At 42.6% G+C, this 19,090-nt stretch overlaps 1 protein-coding gene and 1 long non-coding RNA gene across 3 annotated transcripts in view; one reads left to right on the top strand and one right to left on the bottom strand.

The window, feature by feature from the left end:
- Positions 1 to 19,090, top strand: part of brsk2a (BR serine/threonine kinase 2a) — a 512,190-nt gene that overhangs the window by 305,691 nt on the left and 187,409 nt on the right. The gene's annotated exons all lie outside the window — the stretch shown is intronic.
- On the bottom strand, positions 11,222 to 14,464 carry LOC112218400. Of its 2 annotated transcripts, none has more exons than XR_006079340.1 (4): positions 14,155 to 14,464; positions 13,314 to 14,034; positions 12,168 to 12,572; positions 11,222 to 12,071 (listed from the first exon to the last, which is right to left on the bottom strand). It is a non-coding gene; the product is annotated as an uncharacterized LOC112218400 (long non-coding RNA). The 2 variants fall into 2 exon arrangements; XR_002948617.2 differs by having other exon boundaries at positions 14,159 to 14,464.

The raw sequence follows: 19,090 nt of genomic DNA, 5'->3' as shown, positions 1-19,090 counted from the left end.
ATTGTTATATTGATGGTATGTTTAATACTGGGTTTAGCTACACTGAATGAATGGACAAACATTGAGTGACAAAAGTCACTTGAGTTCATTGAACTCCTTTACTGGGCTGGACTCTTTTTAGGCCCGAGGTACAGGACATTTCTGGAGGAACCAGAACTCATTGTGATATTATTATATATATATATATATATGTGTGTGTGTGTGTGTGTGTGTGTGTAATCATTGTTGTTGCTAATACAACCCACGCAAAAGAATATAGTTGTTTTTGAAGTTCTTTCCAATGTTTTAAGGGTTTATGAAAAGTTTATTTCCATCCTGACTTTTACATAAGTCCTTTGTATTGGTGTAGACTTGAAGGACCAGATGGGACTCATTCCCACCCAAACTAAAAAGAGAAACCAATGTTTTCTCTGGTAGGCACAACCTACCTGGCACCCCTATAAATAATAACCTCAAGTCAAAACTGTTACAGTGTGTGTGTGTGTTGCCACGTGCCATATTTTCATGGCTGAAGGTCTTTGGCACCTGTTTAGGGATGGGTGTCATGGTTGATTAATCCAACCACTACAGCATGTGTCTGATAGCTCTGTTAATGTCTTGGGGATGCAGAGCTCTGCTATGTGTCAGACAGACGGACTGCTGTAACCAATGGAGACAGATGGATGAGGGCAACACTGACAGTGTCAAGGACAAAGGGAGAAAGTTTTTTTTTTTAACTGACGGAAATGTTTCATGTACAGCCTCAGGTTCCCTCGAAATCACACTGTTTCCACCAGTATCTCCCTAAGAAAAACATGTTTATGTGATGTTACTGTACTGAATTATATAGCTAGATGCATTTTTTGGGGTGTTCCTGGTCAGAAAATGCTGTCGGTCACCTAGCTAGCTAGCATTATCATCTACCATAAAAACACTACCATCTCAACAATCTGCATATTTAGGTTTGGCAAACTAAAGTTAGCTAGTTGAAATAAAAGCACTGGGCTTCTTGTTGGGTTTCAGGAAGAGTAGCTACATGATGTTGTCGTTAGATTCATTTGTGTACAAAACAGTCTGAATACAGAAGATGTTAGCTAGCCAACTATTTAAGTAGCCTTGTTGGCTAACTTGAACATTGAAACACTAAGGTTAGCCGCTAACATAGCTAGCAGGCTACAAACGTAACTCAACACTTATTGTACCTAACGTTACCAGTCCATGAGAACCGTGGCCATTTCGGCGCCACTCTTCCTCCCTTCAAAATTAATTCCACTGTTTATCCAGTTCATAGATGCGTCATTAGCAGTCTTTTTCTCTCTTCTTTTTCTCTTTTGGGGACAAGTTGATTCAGATCCAAGAACAGAGAATGATGCTTGTTGGCTTCATCTGCTCTGTTTGTTTCTGGCGGCTGTATCTGTCACACACTGATCTGTTTCACCTGTCTTTGTGCTTGTCTCCACCCCCCACCAGTTGTCTCCCATCTACCCCCATTATTCCCTGTGTATTTCTGTTTTCTGTTTGCCTGTTGCCAGTTTGTCTTGTCCCGTAAAGTCCTACCAGCCTGTTCCCGTGTTTCCTGTGCTCTAGTTTTTGTTGGTCAGAACTGGGAAGACTAGGAAAATTCTGCCTATCCTGATCCTGCCTGCCGTCCTGTACCTGTCTGACTCTGATTTGGATTATGACTCTTTTGCCTGCCCCTTGTAAAATAATAAACTTTGAGACTTGTACTATCTGCCTCCTGTGTCTGCATCTGGGTCTTAGCCTGAGCCGGGATAGTAACGTTAGGTTGCAAGTGACTTTTACTTCCTCTTCAGCTCTGGAGCAGCAGGGTCATTCGAGTAGGCATGATTAGCGCAAAGACACTCCTAACCCAGAAGGCCAGCCCAAGGCAGCTTAGGGCTCAACCCCCTTGTTTTCATGAAAAATTCAAACACCACACAGGAAGTGGGGCGGCATACTGTCACCCACAACTTGCTGATTTCTGCTGTAAGGATGTTGTTGGTCTTCTGAGTATTTATTTGCCTTTGATGTTTGTATGCTTGACAGTGAAGGAGGACGTGATCTGTAGTTTCTGCTGCTGGACAGTTGGGACATGAGCCTATTTTACAGGCAATGATTTATTATATTATTATTTATGATCGTCTTGACTGTCTTTTGTAGTTGAAGTGAAACCCGTGGGAGGATAGAAAGTAAATGCCAATCCTTTTCCCCTTCTGTCCATTCCTTTTGCAATTTGTCGTTGATACTGATTCTGGTGAGTGATTACAGTGCCTGTAATATGTTTTATACTAGGTCTGACCTGCTGTGGTGTGACTCCCATGCAGTGTTTGTAGAACTGAGATAGAGACAGTACAGACGAATGTGCTAGGGGGTTTGTGTTCTATCTAGGATAGGGCTAAGATACAGGCCATGAGTTCGGAGGTGAATACTGAAAGGTTATTTGTTAGTCTTTTTTTCTGGCTAATCTGTATGTCTGAGACATGTCCTGTCACCAGGTCCTTGGAACAGTCTGTGTAAGTGTGTGTTGTTGTCATGCCCTGACCATAGAGAGCTGTTTATTCTCTATGTTGGTTAGGTTGGGGTGTGATTAAGGGAGGGTTATCTAGGGAAATTGTATACCTATGTTGGCCTGATTATGGTTCCCAATCAGAGGCAGCTGTTTATCGTTGTCTCTAATTGGGGGTCATATTTAGGTAGCCATTTCCCCATTGTGATTTGTGGGATCTTGACTATGTTTGTGTGTAGTTGCTTTCTGCACTGAATGTAGCTTCACGTTTTGTTTATACACTTAATTGTTTTGTGCTTTAAGTTTTCTTTTCCAAATAAAAGGATGGAAACATACGACGGTGCATCATGTTTTGCAGAGATACGCAATGTGTCTCCAGTGCGCATCCACAGCCCGGTGCGTTCTGTGCCAGCTCCTCGCACTTGCCGTGCGAAAGTGAGCATCCAGCCAGGACCGGTTGTGCCGGCTCAGCACTCCTGGTCTCCAGTACGCCCCCTCGGTCCAGGATATCCTGCGCCGGCTCTACGCAATGTGTCGCCAGTGCGCCTTCACAGCCCAGTATGTTCTGTCCCTGTGCCCCGCACTTGCCGGGCTAAAGTGAGCATCCAGCCAGGACACGTTGTGCCAGCTCTACGCTCCAGACCTCCAGTGCACCTCCATGGCCCAGTATATCTTGCGCCGGCCATAAGTACTGTGTCTCCAGTGCGCCTTCACAGCCCAGTGCGTCCTGTGTCTCCTCCCCGCAAGTGTCATCAGCCCGGTGCCACCTGTACCGGTCCCACGCATCAGGCCTCCAATGCGCCTCCACAGTCCAGTATGTCCTGTGCATCCTCCCCACACTCGCCCTGAGGTGCGTGTCATCAGCCCGGTACCACCTGTACCGGTCCCACGCATCAGGCCTCCAGTGCGCCTCCACAGTCCAGAGCTTCCGGCGACAGTTCCTAGTCCACTGCTTCCGGCGACAGTTCCCAGCCCAGAGCTTCCGGCTTAAGTTCCTAGTCCAGAGCTTCCGGAGACGATTCCCAGTCCAGAGCTTCTGGCGACGGTCCACAGTCTGGAACCTCCAACGACGGTCCGTGGTTCGGAACCTCCTATGACGGTCCGCGGTTCGGAACCTCCTATGACGGTCCGCAGTCCAGGACCTCCTGAGACGGTCAACGGTCCGGAACTACCTGCGACGGTCGGCGGTTCAGAGCCTCTAGCGATGGTCTGCGGTTCAGAGCCTCCAGCAAAGGTCGGCGGTCCAGAGCCTCCAGCGACGGTCGGCGGTCCAGAGCCTCCAGCGACGGTCTGCGATCCAGAGCCTCCAGCGACGGTCTGCGGTCCAGAGCCTCCAGCGACGGTCTGCGGTCCAGAGCCTCCAGCGACGGTCTGCCCCTCCTACTTTGTGCAATTTCCGCCTGAAGACATACCCAAATCTAACAGCCTGTAGCTCAGGCATAGAACCAAGGATATGCATATTCTTGGTACCATTTGAAAGAAAACACTCTGACGTTTATGTAAATGTGAATTTAATGTAGGAGAATAACACACAATAGATCTGGTTTAGATAAAACAATGAAAAAAAACATGTTTTTTCTTTTTCTTTTTGTATCATCTTTAAAATGAACAACATAAAACAAACATTCAGATAGGATGATGGGGACAATTTCAGTGAAAAATATAAGAGGACAACAGTACTTGTGCAAAGTTTCAGAATGATAACTTCAAAAATGAGTGTGCTATACATGACATTTATCATGAAGTCACCCAGGTGTCCCACACAAGTAGCCCAAATGTACCCAAGTGGCCAAATTGGTGAAAGTATACATTTTGAAACAAATAACTAAATACAAAATACCAAAATGGTATTCTAACACCCCCCAAAAAAAAAAAAATTGAGAAAAATAAATGGGAAAAAAGTATTATTGATACAAAAATATATGAAAAAAAAAAAAAAAAAAAAAAAAAAAAAATATATATATATATATATATATATATATATATATATATATATATATATATATATATATACATTTACAAAATAACATTTACAAAATAACATGGGTAACTATTTACACACTTTCAATATTTGGAAGACCCTCAGTCCTCTTTCAAATCTATTTATATAGCCCCAGCCTAAAACCCCAAACAGCAAGCAATGCAGGTGTAGAAGCACGGTCATCCTTTGGGTCACTGATATGAAGCGTCTGTGAAATAACCAGAAACCTTTTGCAAGACATAACAGTCATGGGGAAAGGCAGTTGGTAGAGAGATGATGTTTTCCAGTAGTCCCTCAGGCTTTTCAGCTTCACCAGCCCCATGTAGACGACCAGTGAAAGGTAGCAGAAAAAGTCTGACATGGATATGGGCTTCCATGCTGCCTTTTTGCCTGCTTGCTTCTTCTCCCCATATTTATTTGTGTTAGACACGAGCGACTCGACAATGGATTGGGTGAAAAACAGCTGAAAAAGCTGAAGGGGGCTGTAAAGTTGATGTCATACTCACCTTTGGTCCTGGCTCCCTTTTCGGGCTAAATGTTGGTTGAGGTGGCTCCACATCATCTTCTAGGACAGTGTGCCAACGCCCTTCTGTCCCTTCGTTAGCAGGTGGCACACTTCCCCTCCTCCGCTTCTTTGTCAGTGCCTTCACACCTCTAGATGGCCCGGGAGGAGAGGAGCCGGAGACAACAGGTGTCCGGGTGGATGAACCAGCTTCAGTGGGGGATAGACACCTTGGCACTGGGGGCTCCCATTCGGAGTCAGTGTCACTTTGAAAGAAAATGTTCAGTTAGAATAGTTTCACATATGAGCCCTGTATCAACAGGTATAATAAACAGATATATAGAGTACAGGGAACATAAAGTGCTGTTCCATTTCACTTTGGCCATTGTAGTGGGCCTGCCCTCCCCTCAACAGCCTCAAATAGGCTATTTCATGTGGGGATGGGGTGGAGTGGCAGACACCCACATCTCAACCATGCTCCCTCTAATCCATAATATGTAGACTGAGAGGAGGATGCATGGTCGCTGTGTTGCGATGTGTGGGTTTTCTGTTACTTTCTACTCCATTCTATATAATATATATATAATATATATATCCATACATACATACACACACAAACATAGGCTAAGGGTCATTCACATACATACAAACATACCCCCACCCACAACGCATAGACAATGTGTACTTTACACATTTCATTAAATTGTTATATATTGCAAATAAAATGTTTTTAAAAATCACAAATAATATTTTATATTATTAATTTCAAACAACGGCATTAGCATGCGAAGAACTTACCAGTTCAAAACGATGTCCTCGCCGTTCAAAAAATTTGCTTCCATTTTGGAGTCAAAGCTATGGTCGCTAGCTGAATCTTCTTCCAAAAGAAGATCTGTTTCACTGTCACGATCAATTTCCTCTATAATTTTGTCTACATTCGTATATCTAGTCTTAGATTTAGCTTTCCCTGACTTATTCGCCATGGCGTTCGATATATAAACAGCTGAAAATGCGCGTTACCGAAAAAGGGCTGTGCGCCACAAGCTTGGCTCCTTCCAGTATGACTGTTCAATGGCGAATGACCGTCTTTACGCAGGAGTTTCCTACATGGGTTGGTCTTCCAACACATAATCATTGCATTTTACAGTGTTCCTCAGCTCATTGGCTATCTACCCAGCTAGATTTCAAGACGATAAGTGGTCATTGGGTTAAAATTCAGTCAATCAACGAAACAGCGGGCAAATCATTGGTGCACAATGATGTCATGACTTGTCTTCAAAACGGTTTCTCTCAGTCAATACGTCCCACGAAATTACCCATCAGGTTTGATTGTGTTACAAACAAACCAGTTGATTGCAGTGAAACCAAACATGACTGGAAAAGTCACGTTCTGTGTGAGCTATTTACCTGGAATGTGTCGTCGAAAATGGAATGAGATGGAATTCACGACACGAGCGGTTCACAAAATGTTTCGTGTTAGGCTCCAAAAACATATTTTATCAAACAAAAGATCATTCATTGTGTAACAGTGAGCATTGGGATTGCAAACAGACGAAGATCGTCAAAGGTAAACTATTTATTTTAATGCAGTTTGTTTTTTCGTTACACCTGTGCTCGTTGAAATGTTTTTTTTTTATGGGGCTCTATGCTCAGATAATCGCATCGTGTTCTGTCGCAGTAAATCCTTTTTTAAATCTGACAACGCAGTTGGATTAGCAAGATTCTAGGCCTTCGATTTTTTTATTTATTTTTAAATATTTTTTTTATTTCACCTTTATTTAACAAGGTAGGCTAGTTGAGAACAAGTTCTCATTTGCAACTGCAGCCTGTCCAAGATAAAGCATAGCAGTGTGAACAGACAACACAGAGTTACACATGGAGTAAACAACTCCGATACATGTGAGACACTTGTATTTTCATGAATGTTTAATGTGACTATTTATGTAACAGACGGCATCCCTAGCCGTGTCCTCAGAGCATGAGCAGACCAGCTGGCTTGTGTGTTTACGGACATATTCAGTCAATCCTTATCCCAGTCTGCTATTCCCACATGCTTCAAGAGGGCCACCATTGTTCCAATTCCCAAGAAAGCTAAGGTAACTGAGCTAAATGACTACTGCCCCGTAGCACTCACCTCCGTCATCATGAAGTGCTTTGAGAGACTAGTCAAGGATCATATCACCTCCACCCTACCTGACACCTTAGACCCACTCCAATTTGCATACCACCCCAATATGTCCAAAGACGACGCAATACAGGGAGGAGGTGAGGGCCCTCGGAGTTGGTGTCAGGAAATTAACCTCACACTCAACGTCAACAAAACAAAGCAGATGATCGTGGACTTCAGGAAACGGCAGAGGGATCACCCCCTTATCCACATCAACGGGACAGTAGTGGAGAGGTGGAACATTTTAAGTTCCTTGGCGTACACATCACGGACAAACTGAAATGGTCCACCCACACAGACAGCGTGGTGAAGAATGCGCAACAGCGCCTCTTCAACCTCAGGAGGCTGAAGAAATTCGGCTTTTCACCAAAAACACTCTCAAACTTTTACAGATGCACAATCGAGAGCATCCTGTCGGGCTGTATCACTGCCTGGTACGGCAACTGCTCCGCCCACAACCATAAGGCTCTGCAGAGAGTAGTGAGGTCTGCACAACGCATCACCGGGGGCAAACTACCTGCTCTCCAGGACACTTACACCACCCGATGTCACAGGAAGGCCAAAAAGATCATCAAGGACATCAACCACCCGAGCCACTGCCTGTTCACCCCGCTATCATCCAGAAGGCGAGGTCAGTACAGGTGCATCAAAGCTGGGACTGAGAGACTGAACAACAGCTTCTATCTCAAGGCCATCAGACTGTTAAACAGCCATCACTAACATTGAGTGGCTGCTGCCAACATACTCCATCTCTAGCCACTTTAATAATTCAAGATTGGATGTAATAAATGTATCACAAGTCACTTTGGATAATGTTTACACACCCTACACTACTCATCTCATATATATATATATATATATACTATACTCTATACCATCTACTGCATCTTGCCTATGCCGTTCGGCCATCGCTATTCCATATATATTTTTATGTACATATTCTTATTCATTCCTTTACACTTGTGTGTGTATAAGGTAGTTGTTGTGAAATTGTTAGATATTACTGCGTGGTCGGAACTAGAAGCACAAGCATTTCGCTACACTCACATTAACATCTGCTAACCATGTGTGTGTGACAAATAAAGTTTGATTTGATCCTGTCTCGGAGCTCTAAGGACAATTCCTTCGACCTCATGGCTTGGATTTTGCTCTGAAATCATGTCCTGTGAATTGAATTTACCACAGGGGGTATTGTGTGTGGATTGAGGAGGTAAAATGTTTTATTTAATACATTTTAGAATCAGCCTGTAACGTAACAAAATATGGAAAAATACTTTCCGAATGCACTGTATATCATCAAAAACAACATCCCGATATGTAAGCCATCCATTTTTTTTCTTCCCATCACTACCACAACTTTGTCTCAGGGCAGCAGCTTAGATGACATCCAGTTTTTGTAATAGGGCCGCAGATCCATTGTCGAATTTGGAGCTAATGAGAGCAAAATTAACATTCATGAGTGCGGACCGGGATGCCCCGCATGAATCCCCAGTTAAACATCTCTTTGCATGAAGAGCTTTTTTACAGGATAATATAACTTGTTTTATGTGGTGCTACCATGTACATTTGCTGTCAAATCACATTCCTAGATATTTAATACTGGTACACGTTCAAGAATTTGTCCATATAATGTGAGGACACATTTTTACTGGTGTGCTCTTCCCGTTGAAGAAGAGTCTTGGTTTTGAGTATGGAAAAAACATAGAGAATCATAGAAGCCTCTTGTGGTCAAAATGCAGTTTTAGCATGGGCAGCGCTATTGATGGCTTCCAACATACTTCCGCCATTTTAAAGTAGTCAAAGTACTCAACTGGGTGGGGATTCCTAGGGGTTTTAGCCTCTTTAGCGGCCTCTTATTCATATTGCCACACCGTAAGTGTAGGGTGACATCTTGATCCAAGGCACGACAGAGTCCAAAAAAGTATTTAATCATAATGTTCATTAGAAGTCCTTCTCGACATATTGTCAAGGTCTTTTTCCATGTTGAAGAAAACAGCAACTAGGCTTCCTTGTTAGCCTGTGCTTTACAGATATCTGTTTATAGACACATTATTCCATCTAGTTGACCGACCATTTCGGAATCCACTTTGACTGGCTCATAACTAGTAGCAAGGTTCTGCTCTCCAGGACATATAGCAGGAGAGTCTGTGACCAAAGATTCCATGAGTTTGCATGTGATTGATGTGTTGAGAGTTATTGGCCTGTATTGGTTGTGTTGTTTATTTTCCTGGTTTTTCTATGGGAACTACTACAGCATGTAATATACCTGTTACCCGTACTCTGTTTATGAAATTAAGAATAATCTGTAGAGAGCTGTCTGATGGGTGTAGGTTTATTTCATGGGGTTTTCGGGCTGCTCCCGGGTTGGAGCAGCCTGCTGATGAAGCCGTGGAGAATTCAGCATCCTGTCATGTATACTCCCTTTCCGGCACTCAAGGTCACCAGGCTGCTCAATATTACGTACACCTGTCACCTTCGTTACGCTCACTAGCGCCTCATCAGACTCACCTGGACTCCATCACCTGCTTGACTACCTTCCCTATATATGTCAATCCCTTTGGTTCTTTCCCTGGGCAGTACTGTTTCTGTTTCATGTCTGTACGCTGATCGTGTTTGTTTTGTCCATGTTCGTATATTCATAAAATTATTCACTCACTATACTTGCTTTCCGACTCCCAGCCTACACGTTAAACATGTTGATGGTCATGGCCAGTGTGAGATCTGTACAATAAAATATGCCATTTGTTTTTAAAAAAAAGCCACCTCCAGTACATTTTATTTTGGGGGTCCTCGGAATTAAACCCACTATACTGGCGTAGCAAGCACCATGACCTACCAACTGAGCTGTATTAATTATTGTTCTGGAATCATAATTTCTGTAACCGTCAATTAGGCAGACTAAGTCACAGGAATCCATTACATCCTCCAAAATACCCCACAGTGTGTCACTTGCATTGTAATGGTTCAGTTTCGGTACGTTTTGCAGCTTTGGGGTCACAATTCAAACTTTCATTAAATCACACATGTAAGATACTCAATTAAAGCTACACTCGTTGTGAATCCAGCCAACATGTCAGATTTTAAAAATGCATCCTGCTTTAAACTTCTCGGACCTGCCTGGTGTGTTCCTTGTTCTTCATGATGCTCTCTGCGCTTTTAACGGACCTCTGAGACTATCACAGTGCAGGTGCATTTATACGGAGACTTGATTACACACAGGTGGATTGTATTTATCATCATTAGTCATTTAGGTCAACATTGGATCATTCAGAGATCCTCACTGAACTTCTGGAGAGAGTTTGCTGCACTGAAAGTAAAGGGGCTGAATAATTTTGCACGCCCAATTTTTCAGTTTTTGATTTGTTAAAAAAGTGTGAAATATCCAATAAATGTCGTTCCACTTCATGATTGTGTCCCACTTGTTGTTGATTCTTCACAAAAAAAATACAGTTTTATATCTTTATGTTTGAAGCCTGAAATGTGGCAAAAGGTCGCAAAGTTCAAGGGGGCCGAATACTTTCGCAAGGCACTGTATATATATTTTATTGACAGATAGCCAGGGGCACACTCCAACACAAGCAAAGCATTTGTGTTTAGTGAGTCTGCCAGATCAGATGCAGTAGGGCTTACCAGGGAGGTTCTCTTGGTAAGTGTGAATTAGACCATTTTCCTGTCAAAATGTAATGAGTACTTTTGGGTGTCAGGAAAAATGTGTGGAGTAAAAAGTACACCATTTTCTTTCTGTATGTAGTGAAGTAAATGTAAAAGTTGCCAAAAATATAAATAGTAATGTACAGATACCTCAAAAAAATACATAAGTACTTTAAAGTATTTTTCCTGAAGTACTTTACACCACTGCCCAAATGCCTTCACACCAGTACATTAGCATACTTTATATACTGTTACACACGCACTTATCACATAGTATTCCATACCTAAACTAAGGCCATGCAACCTGAGTTGAAACCTGAGTGAGGTGCAGATGAACAGTACATAAACAGATGCATGCACCATATATGCATGTAGCTGACACTTGATACGGTCACATGATATTGTTGTGGTATCACACAAATCATGCTACAACCACACATATCAATATTAATTTTATATATCAATATTTTTCTGTCTTGCTAAGTGGATGGGTCTCTACAGAAGGTGTAAACAGTACAGGCAAATGGCTACTTGCATAGTAACAATATCAGAAATAGTGTCAATATAAATAAAATAGTATACAGTATGTACAAGAACGATATCAGTGATAGACGAGGTAAAGTGGCTGAGCAGATGGATAAAAAAAAATAGTAGCATGGCGTATGTGTTAGCAGAGAGCCTGTTTCTGTCTTGCCCTTGACTTTGGAACAGGGCATGTGATGTCCATAGCCTCTTCGTTGCAAAACTCTCATATCTTCTCAAAAATATACATTTTTTATTTTATTTGTACCCCTTTTTCGTGATATCCAATTGTTTTAGTAGCTACTGTCTTGTTTCATCGCTACAACTCCGGTACGGGCTCGGGAGAGACGAAGGTTGAAAGTCATGCGTCCTCCGATACACAAGCCGCACTGCTTCTTAAAACAGCGCGAAATCCAACCCGGAAGCCAGCTGCACCAATGTGTCCCGGCCCGCCACAGGAGCCGCTGGTGCGCGATGAGACAAGGATATCCCTATCGGCCAAACCTCCCTAACCCGGACGACGCTAGGCCAATTGTGCATCGCCTCCGGTTACGACAGAGCCTGGGCGTGAACCCAGCTGGCGCTGCAGTACAGCGCCCTTAACCACTGCGCCACCCGGGAGGCCTCAAAAATACAAGTTTGTCTAGCTGTGTCCAGCCCAGGTGGTGCATGTACAGGAAGACCATCTATGGGCGGAAGGATGTCAGTGTTGTGCAACAGCTTAAATCTGGTCCCGACTGTCTGAACGCTCCTTGGTGACAATCTGTAAAACAGGGAATAACAACAAAAAAATCAGAATACGTTACAACCCTGCACAACATTAATTCACCTCATACAATGCAATTAAAATTATTTTCACCTGAAGTGCTGGTACTGATTGATCTGTGGCAGTGGCCTGAAGTACGGAGTCAGGTGTTGTTGCCAGCCATATCTTTCCACCAGCATCGTACCATCCTCCAGTCCAACCAGCTGTGGGATGTTGACCCCTGTCACAGTGCTGTCCTTCACAACACCAGCAGTCTCAGACAAAGTGCTCACTCTGGTCTTTTTGAAGCGCTGCTTGATGAGGCCGAAGCACCTATCGGGGACAAACTTGGTGTGGCTGTGATCAGGAAGTGAAGGGCAAGACTGTGGTGGAGCTTGTGCATGTAGTTGATGACTGCGCTGCTGCCTTTGCTTGCTTGGGCGAGCTCTCTTTTTGATGGGAGGCATTAGACCATTCTCATTGTATGACTGGTGGAGAGTCAGGCGCGTTCTACTGATGCTGAAAGACAAATTCCAGACACAAATAATTCAGCATTATTATACAATAGATGCAAAATGGCATTCTAAGATATCACTGCACACTGTTCATACAAATCATGTTAGCTAGCTAGCCAGCCATCTAATGTCAGCTGGCTAGCTAACAGCAAGCTTTAACTAGCAATAAAAAAACAATTGTCATAGCTAGCTAAAGTTAACCAAATAGGTTCAATGTTAGCTAGCAAGCCAGCCATCAAACTACAGCTGACTAGCTAACAGCAAGCTTTAACTCGCAAAACAAAATGATTGTCATAGCTAGCCAAAGTTAACCAAATAGGTTCAATGTTAGCTAGTTAGCTAGCTAATATTAGGCTATAACTAGCAATGTGAAATGGCATTCTGAGAAAACATCACTAACGTTTCAAACACTTCATACACGTAAGTTAATGTTATCTAGCAAGCCAGCTATCTAACCTCAGCTAAAGTTAGCTAACTAACAGCAAGCTTTAACTTGGTATTTGTTTAGACATGTCACATTAGCTATCTAAAAAATGTACTATAATCCCAATTCATAGAGTAACGTTACTAGCAATACAAACCGTTTGTCATATCTAGCGAAAGATAACCAAATCTGTTTAATGTTAGCTAGCAAGTCAGCCATCGAACTCCAGCTGGCTAGCTAACAGAAAGCTTTAACTTGCAATGAAAACAACTTTCTGACAAAATTAGAAACTCATATCTGAAACTGTAGCTAGATTCTTACCTGTATACATGGATGAAAGCTTCACGACAGACTGCAACCCCTTTTATTAAATAAGACGTCCTGTCTAATTTCCGTTTATTTTGGACAGCTTATATGGCCTATTGCGTTCCAATGATTTCAAAACTCTTGTCAGCTTCTTCCTTGACAACAACACCATTGATCGTCCCCCAGAAAGTAGTCCATCGCAACTTTTTCCCACTAACCTTTGTCGATAGCGCCTGATAAATTCAGGGCAGCAATTTTATTGAAAGCAGTAGCAACATATTTGCAGTTATCTATGGCTAACGTTATATCTTTAGAATAAAATGCAGTAGAAAGGATTTTCTACGCATATCGAGCAGCTCATTTTATAGATACAAGATGCTCCACCGCAGACCAATTTGAAACTAATTTCTCGGCATGTCCAGTCGACTCATTATCTCAGCCAATCAAGGTTCCTGACTTTTTCTTTGGCTAAACCAACTACGCTCGTAATTTTCACAATTGTATTCGTATTTACAGATGGCATAAAAGTTTGTTATTAAGGCACATGAAAGTTCACATGTTCGAGAAGGCCTTCCTGCAAAACAAAAACGCATTTTGATAAAAACATTTTTTTCAGTTCAAACGGCTCTCCCGTGAAGTCGTGACTTGCGACATATGCCAGATGTTATATCAGATGTTGCATGTTGTACTTGTCCTCTTCTGCACATACATCTTCTTATGGTTTTCATAGACGAGTCTGTGTCAAGAGAGTAAGCAATTTCAATGTGTATTGCTCTACTGAACATGAATGTATAGATCAGTCCATATATTTTAACATTTCCTCTTTTTATTTCTATAGGACCAAAGTATTTCACACCTACGTTGGTAAATGGCAGGATGTCTGGCATGAGCCTTCAAGTGGCAAATCTGCCATCTTATGCTCAATCTTGCCTCTTTGCCTTCTGGTCACTCTGAGATGATCTTCATGGTGCAGAGTTTGAATTGGTGATACAATACCTTTGACGGAGAAGTGAGAACATGTGATTCTTCCACCATGTCCTGTTAGTTGATTTATGTGGCGGATAAGTGTAGATATGTGAAGATTTTGGAAAGAATGACGGGGTGCTTGACTTCAGGCATAGCTGCCTTACACAGCCGTCCTCCGACTCTGAGAACTCCACCCACCAACACTGGATACAATTTATAAGTGCTACTTCCTTTCTTGACTGTAGATGGCATATTTGTCAAAGTCAAGATCTCCTCTGGGACTCTGTTTTTGGGTGAAGCGAATGATCGCCTCCTCTACATTCAACAGTTCGTCCAGACTTACAGCTTGGCCACCGCATGTTGTATTGTAGGCTTGAATCTTGTATTTCACCTTCTGGTTCTGTGAGCGTGTGTGTATGCTGGTGAGATTGAGTTTTAACTGGATTTATTTTCTGTCCTGTAGAAGTGATTAGAACACTTTTTTCACTTTCAGGAACCAAGTCACTGCAGTCTTCAACTTCATCCAAATGGAGAAATAAAATAGCAGCTTGTTGATGGGATTTTCAATCTCATTTTCAAAATATGCGTTACAGCCAACGCTAGACAAGCATTTGTGTAAGTTTATCATGGCATAATGCGATGCTAGGCTCTGCTGGCAGCAGGCAACATTTTCACGAAAATAAGAAAAGCAACCAAATTAAATCATTTACCTTTGAAGAACTTTGGATGTTTTCACTCAGGACACTCCCAGTTAGATAGCAAATGTTCCTTTTTCCCCAAAATATTATTTTTGTAGGCGAAATAGCTCCCGTTTGTTCATCATGCTTGGCTGAGAAATCGACCGGAAAATGCTACCACTACAATGCCAAACTTTTTTCAAAATTAGCTCCATAATATCGACAAACACGGCAAATGTTGTTTAGGATCAATCCTCAAGGTGTTTTTAACATATTTATTCAATAATATATCCGTCGAGGCAATTGGTCTCTCATAAGAAGCGATTGGAAAAATGGCTCCCTCAGTATTTTACGCAAGATTTTCTGCGGGAGACACCATGTGACCACTTGCTAAATATGTTCCCTTACGGCTATTCTTCAACGGAAATGCGACAAATTGGGGAATACGTGGAAAACGTAAGCTCATTCGTAGCTCATTCACAGCCATATAAGGAGTCATTGGCATGAGGCGGTTAAAAACAAATGTGGCACTTCCTGGTTGGATTTTTATCTGGGTTTCGCCTGTAACATCAGTTATGTTGCACTCACAGACAATATCTTTGCAGTTTTGGAAACGTCAGGGTGTTTTCTATCCAAAGCTGTCAATTATATGCATAGTTGAGCATCTTTTCGTGACAAAATATCTTGTTTAAAACGAACGTTTTTCATCCAAAAATTTAAATAGCGCCCCCTAACACTTAACTGGTTTTAATGTGTTCCAGGGGCCACTCCACTTCTGATTTCCATATAAACGTTGAGACATGGAACTTCCTTTTGCACTCCAGAAATGTGTTTCCACTCAGTCCTGAGGCATAATCAGCAGGATTTTTCCTAGTATCCACATACCTCCACTGTGATACGGATGTGTTCTCTCTGATAACAGATATCCTATTGGCCACAAATGTTTAAAACATTGTATGCTCATTGGCTATGTACTTGAGCACTGACTGGCTGTCTGTCCAGAACACAGTCTTCCAGCTTCAGCTGTAGCTCTGTACGCAGCATCTTGTCCACCTTTATACTTAGTACTGCAGCAGCCATCTCCATGCAAGGGATTGTTATCTGCTTCAGAGGTGCAACTCTGGCCTTCCCCATGACAATAGATACATAGAGATACATCCCCCCTTTTGATTCATCAATCTTACATAGCTTACTGTTCAATATCCTAGGTAACTGGCATCTGAGAAATGGTGCAGTTGACCTTGAGTGATTGGGACAAAGTTAGTTGGCTTAATACACCTTTCAATCTTAATTTTTTTCTCTCCAAATCCCTAGTCCTTTTCATCCACTTTTCAGAGAAACACGTGGGGATATTCTTATCCCAGCCACAGCTTCTACACAGCTCCTATAATAGCAGTTTGGCAGGCAGGTGAAGGAAGCCCAGGGGATCAGATAGATCCATGGTGAGTTCTATAATTCCTCTATTTGTGTGGGGTTGGTCTTTGATGGTAACATTAAAAGTAAATGTGTCAATCTCCACACACCATTGTACCCCCAATGCTCTTTCAATGGAAAGTTTGTCTATGTCCAAATTCAAGCTCTGCCAGCTTCTGAGATGGAGGGTAGTATAGTTCAGCTATTGCTCACCCACTTGGAGAGATGGAATCCTCCTTAATGACAAGTAGCTGTGATATCTCTTCAGTGGACACTGATTTCAGGTAGTCATCAACATAAAAATGATTTCTAACTGTGTCAACCACCTCCGGATGACAACATTCCTCTGCAGTCTTCTTTAGTGCATAGATGACACATCTCGGTGACGAGGCAGCTCCAAACAGATGTACAGTCATGCGATACTCAACAGGTGAGAGGTTAGTGTCACCTCCAGGCCACCACAAGAACCTCAGGAAATCAACATCACTGTGTGATACCTTTAGATGGTGAAACATTGCTTGTACGTCAAACATCATTGCTACAGGCTCCCGAGCACACCTGCAAGACTGTTCATCCCAGATCTGGGCCTTGAAGAAGCTCTGAGTTCAGTGATGTGTCCTTATATATAGCAGCACAGTCAAAATCAACTCTGATTGTCCCTTTCTTTGGGTGATATACCCAATGGTCTGGAATTTAACATTCTTAACAAACTAGTAATTTAACAAACTAGTTGCTCTTCTGGCACTCTCAGCGTACACCTTGTCAATGACATCAGAGACGAAACCTTTGTACACCTCATGGAAGTGTTTATTTCTCTTGAACTTGCATTTCAGGTTTAGGAGGCGCTGTTCAGCAACATGACGGTTGTCGGGTAATGTGACGTTAAACTTCCTGAAAGGTAACCTTAGGCTGTAATGGCCCTTCTGTTACTGACAGAATCATTCATAATCTTCATAAACCTTTTGTCTTCCACTGACATTTATTTTTTCTCCTCGTAGGACTTCTCATTGAAATCTGTGTTGTATTTACTTATCAACATTTCTTCCAGATTTGAAACTGAGATTCTGTTAGCTGTAACAGAAGGACGGTGACTCTTGTCCTCATTATTATGTCTTCTAAGGGGACCGGTGACAACCCACCTCAGTAGGGTCCTTACAGCATATGATCCATTTTCACAGCTGTTAACCACCTCCAATGGTTCCATGATTTTGGGAGTGTTGGTTCCTATCAACAGCTCCATTCATTTCAGGAATCTTACTCAAGTATGGCCACTTTTTCTCTGTTGGGATGTTTTCTGTACTCACTGAGATGTTGTGTAGACTTCAGGTAATTCGATGAAGTTGTGGCTGTGCTACCTGGGTCTAGGAAGGCGTATGTCTGGATAACCCTGTTGCCTTTACTGTGTTTGACCTGTACTGGTACAATAGCAAGTACTAATTCTTGGTCCCCGGCCCCAGTATGCCCAAACAGTATGTGTTCAGAGAAACCAGTGCACTACTCACTGGTGCTTTTGATGACTGCTCTGCTGTTCCTCTGTTTCTCTGATTTAATATGAAGCACACTTGGGTGAGTTTGGTTACATACACAGCAGTTGAGATGCCTTTTGTGGTCTCTTGACATGTGCCCACTTGATAAGCAATCAAACTAATTTCCCTGAGGCTTCTTTTCCTAAGTTGTGGACACCGCTCCAAATTTTTGACCATCGTTACAGACCAGACATCTGATGTTGGGTTTGGGGGGTGTGCTGTGGTGATGGCACGCTGGTAGCAAAGCTGCTCCCTGTGGATTTGTGAATAGATGTGTGAATGAGCCTTGACTGTGCCCTTTGATTCTTGTTTCTGGACTGTGTGGGATCTTGAATATCACCGAAACCTGGATGTGTTGCTATTATCACCTATTTTTCAATGAACAGGATGAGATCAAGGAGTCTAGCATGCCCACCATGGTGCTGCTCCTTTAACTCACAAGCTCCTTTCCCTGAGTTTGTAGGGTAGTTTCAAGATGATGTTCTTTAAGCTGGAGGCCAGATCCATCTCGTCCATGTCTTCCATATCTTCCATTGCATTACAACAAACTCTGAGGTATAATGCATAAGCCTGTAATGCCTTGTGGTCTTCGGGTTTTGATGCTTGGCCAGCTAAAAGCCTTCTCCATGTATGCATGGGCAATCTTGTATTCATTACCATAGTGCTCCTTTAATAAGCCCTTGGCTTTCTGATAGCCCCTATCCGGAACCATATGTTGGCAGCTCCTAACTAGCTATTAAGCCTGCCCTCTGGTGTACTTTTGAGGAAGTGTTGTTTGTCTTGGCTAGTTTGGGCTCTATTCTCTATACCATGTACTGTACTGTAAAATGTCATTATCAAAAACGGTATTGTTTCGGTGGCAGAAAGGAATGATGTTGCTGTTTGACTAACATAGCAGTAACTTCATTCTGTCTTTGGAGAATGGTGATGAGAGGGTTTTCTATGTTTTCCTGTGAAATGTCCTGAGCACTGTCCTGTGAATTGGAAAGTCTTGCCTGTTCTCCCTGTGGCCCTCTATGTGAGTTGGTCAGCACAGAGGGGCCTTGTCCTGTATAGGCCTTGGGTTAGATTCTTGTGCAGCAGTGTGCTCTCCATGAGCTGCTGTGTGAATCCCACTGTGTCCTGACAGTTCTGATTGAGCTGAAATACTGTGAGTCTGGGCTGATTGAATGTCATTATGGTCAATGACTTGGATCCTTCTTTGGGACGC

This window comes from Oncorhynchus tshawytscha, linkage group LG19, assembly GCF_018296145.1.
Source record: "Oncorhynchus tshawytscha isolate Ot180627B linkage group LG19, Otsh_v2.0, whole genome shotgun sequence".
NCBI classification, from domain to species: Eukaryota; Metazoa; Chordata; class Actinopteri; order Salmoniformes; family Salmonidae; genus Oncorhynchus; species Oncorhynchus tshawytscha.
Note: the sequence above shows the minus strand (reverse complement) of the source record. Positions and strands in the feature narration are given on the sequence as shown.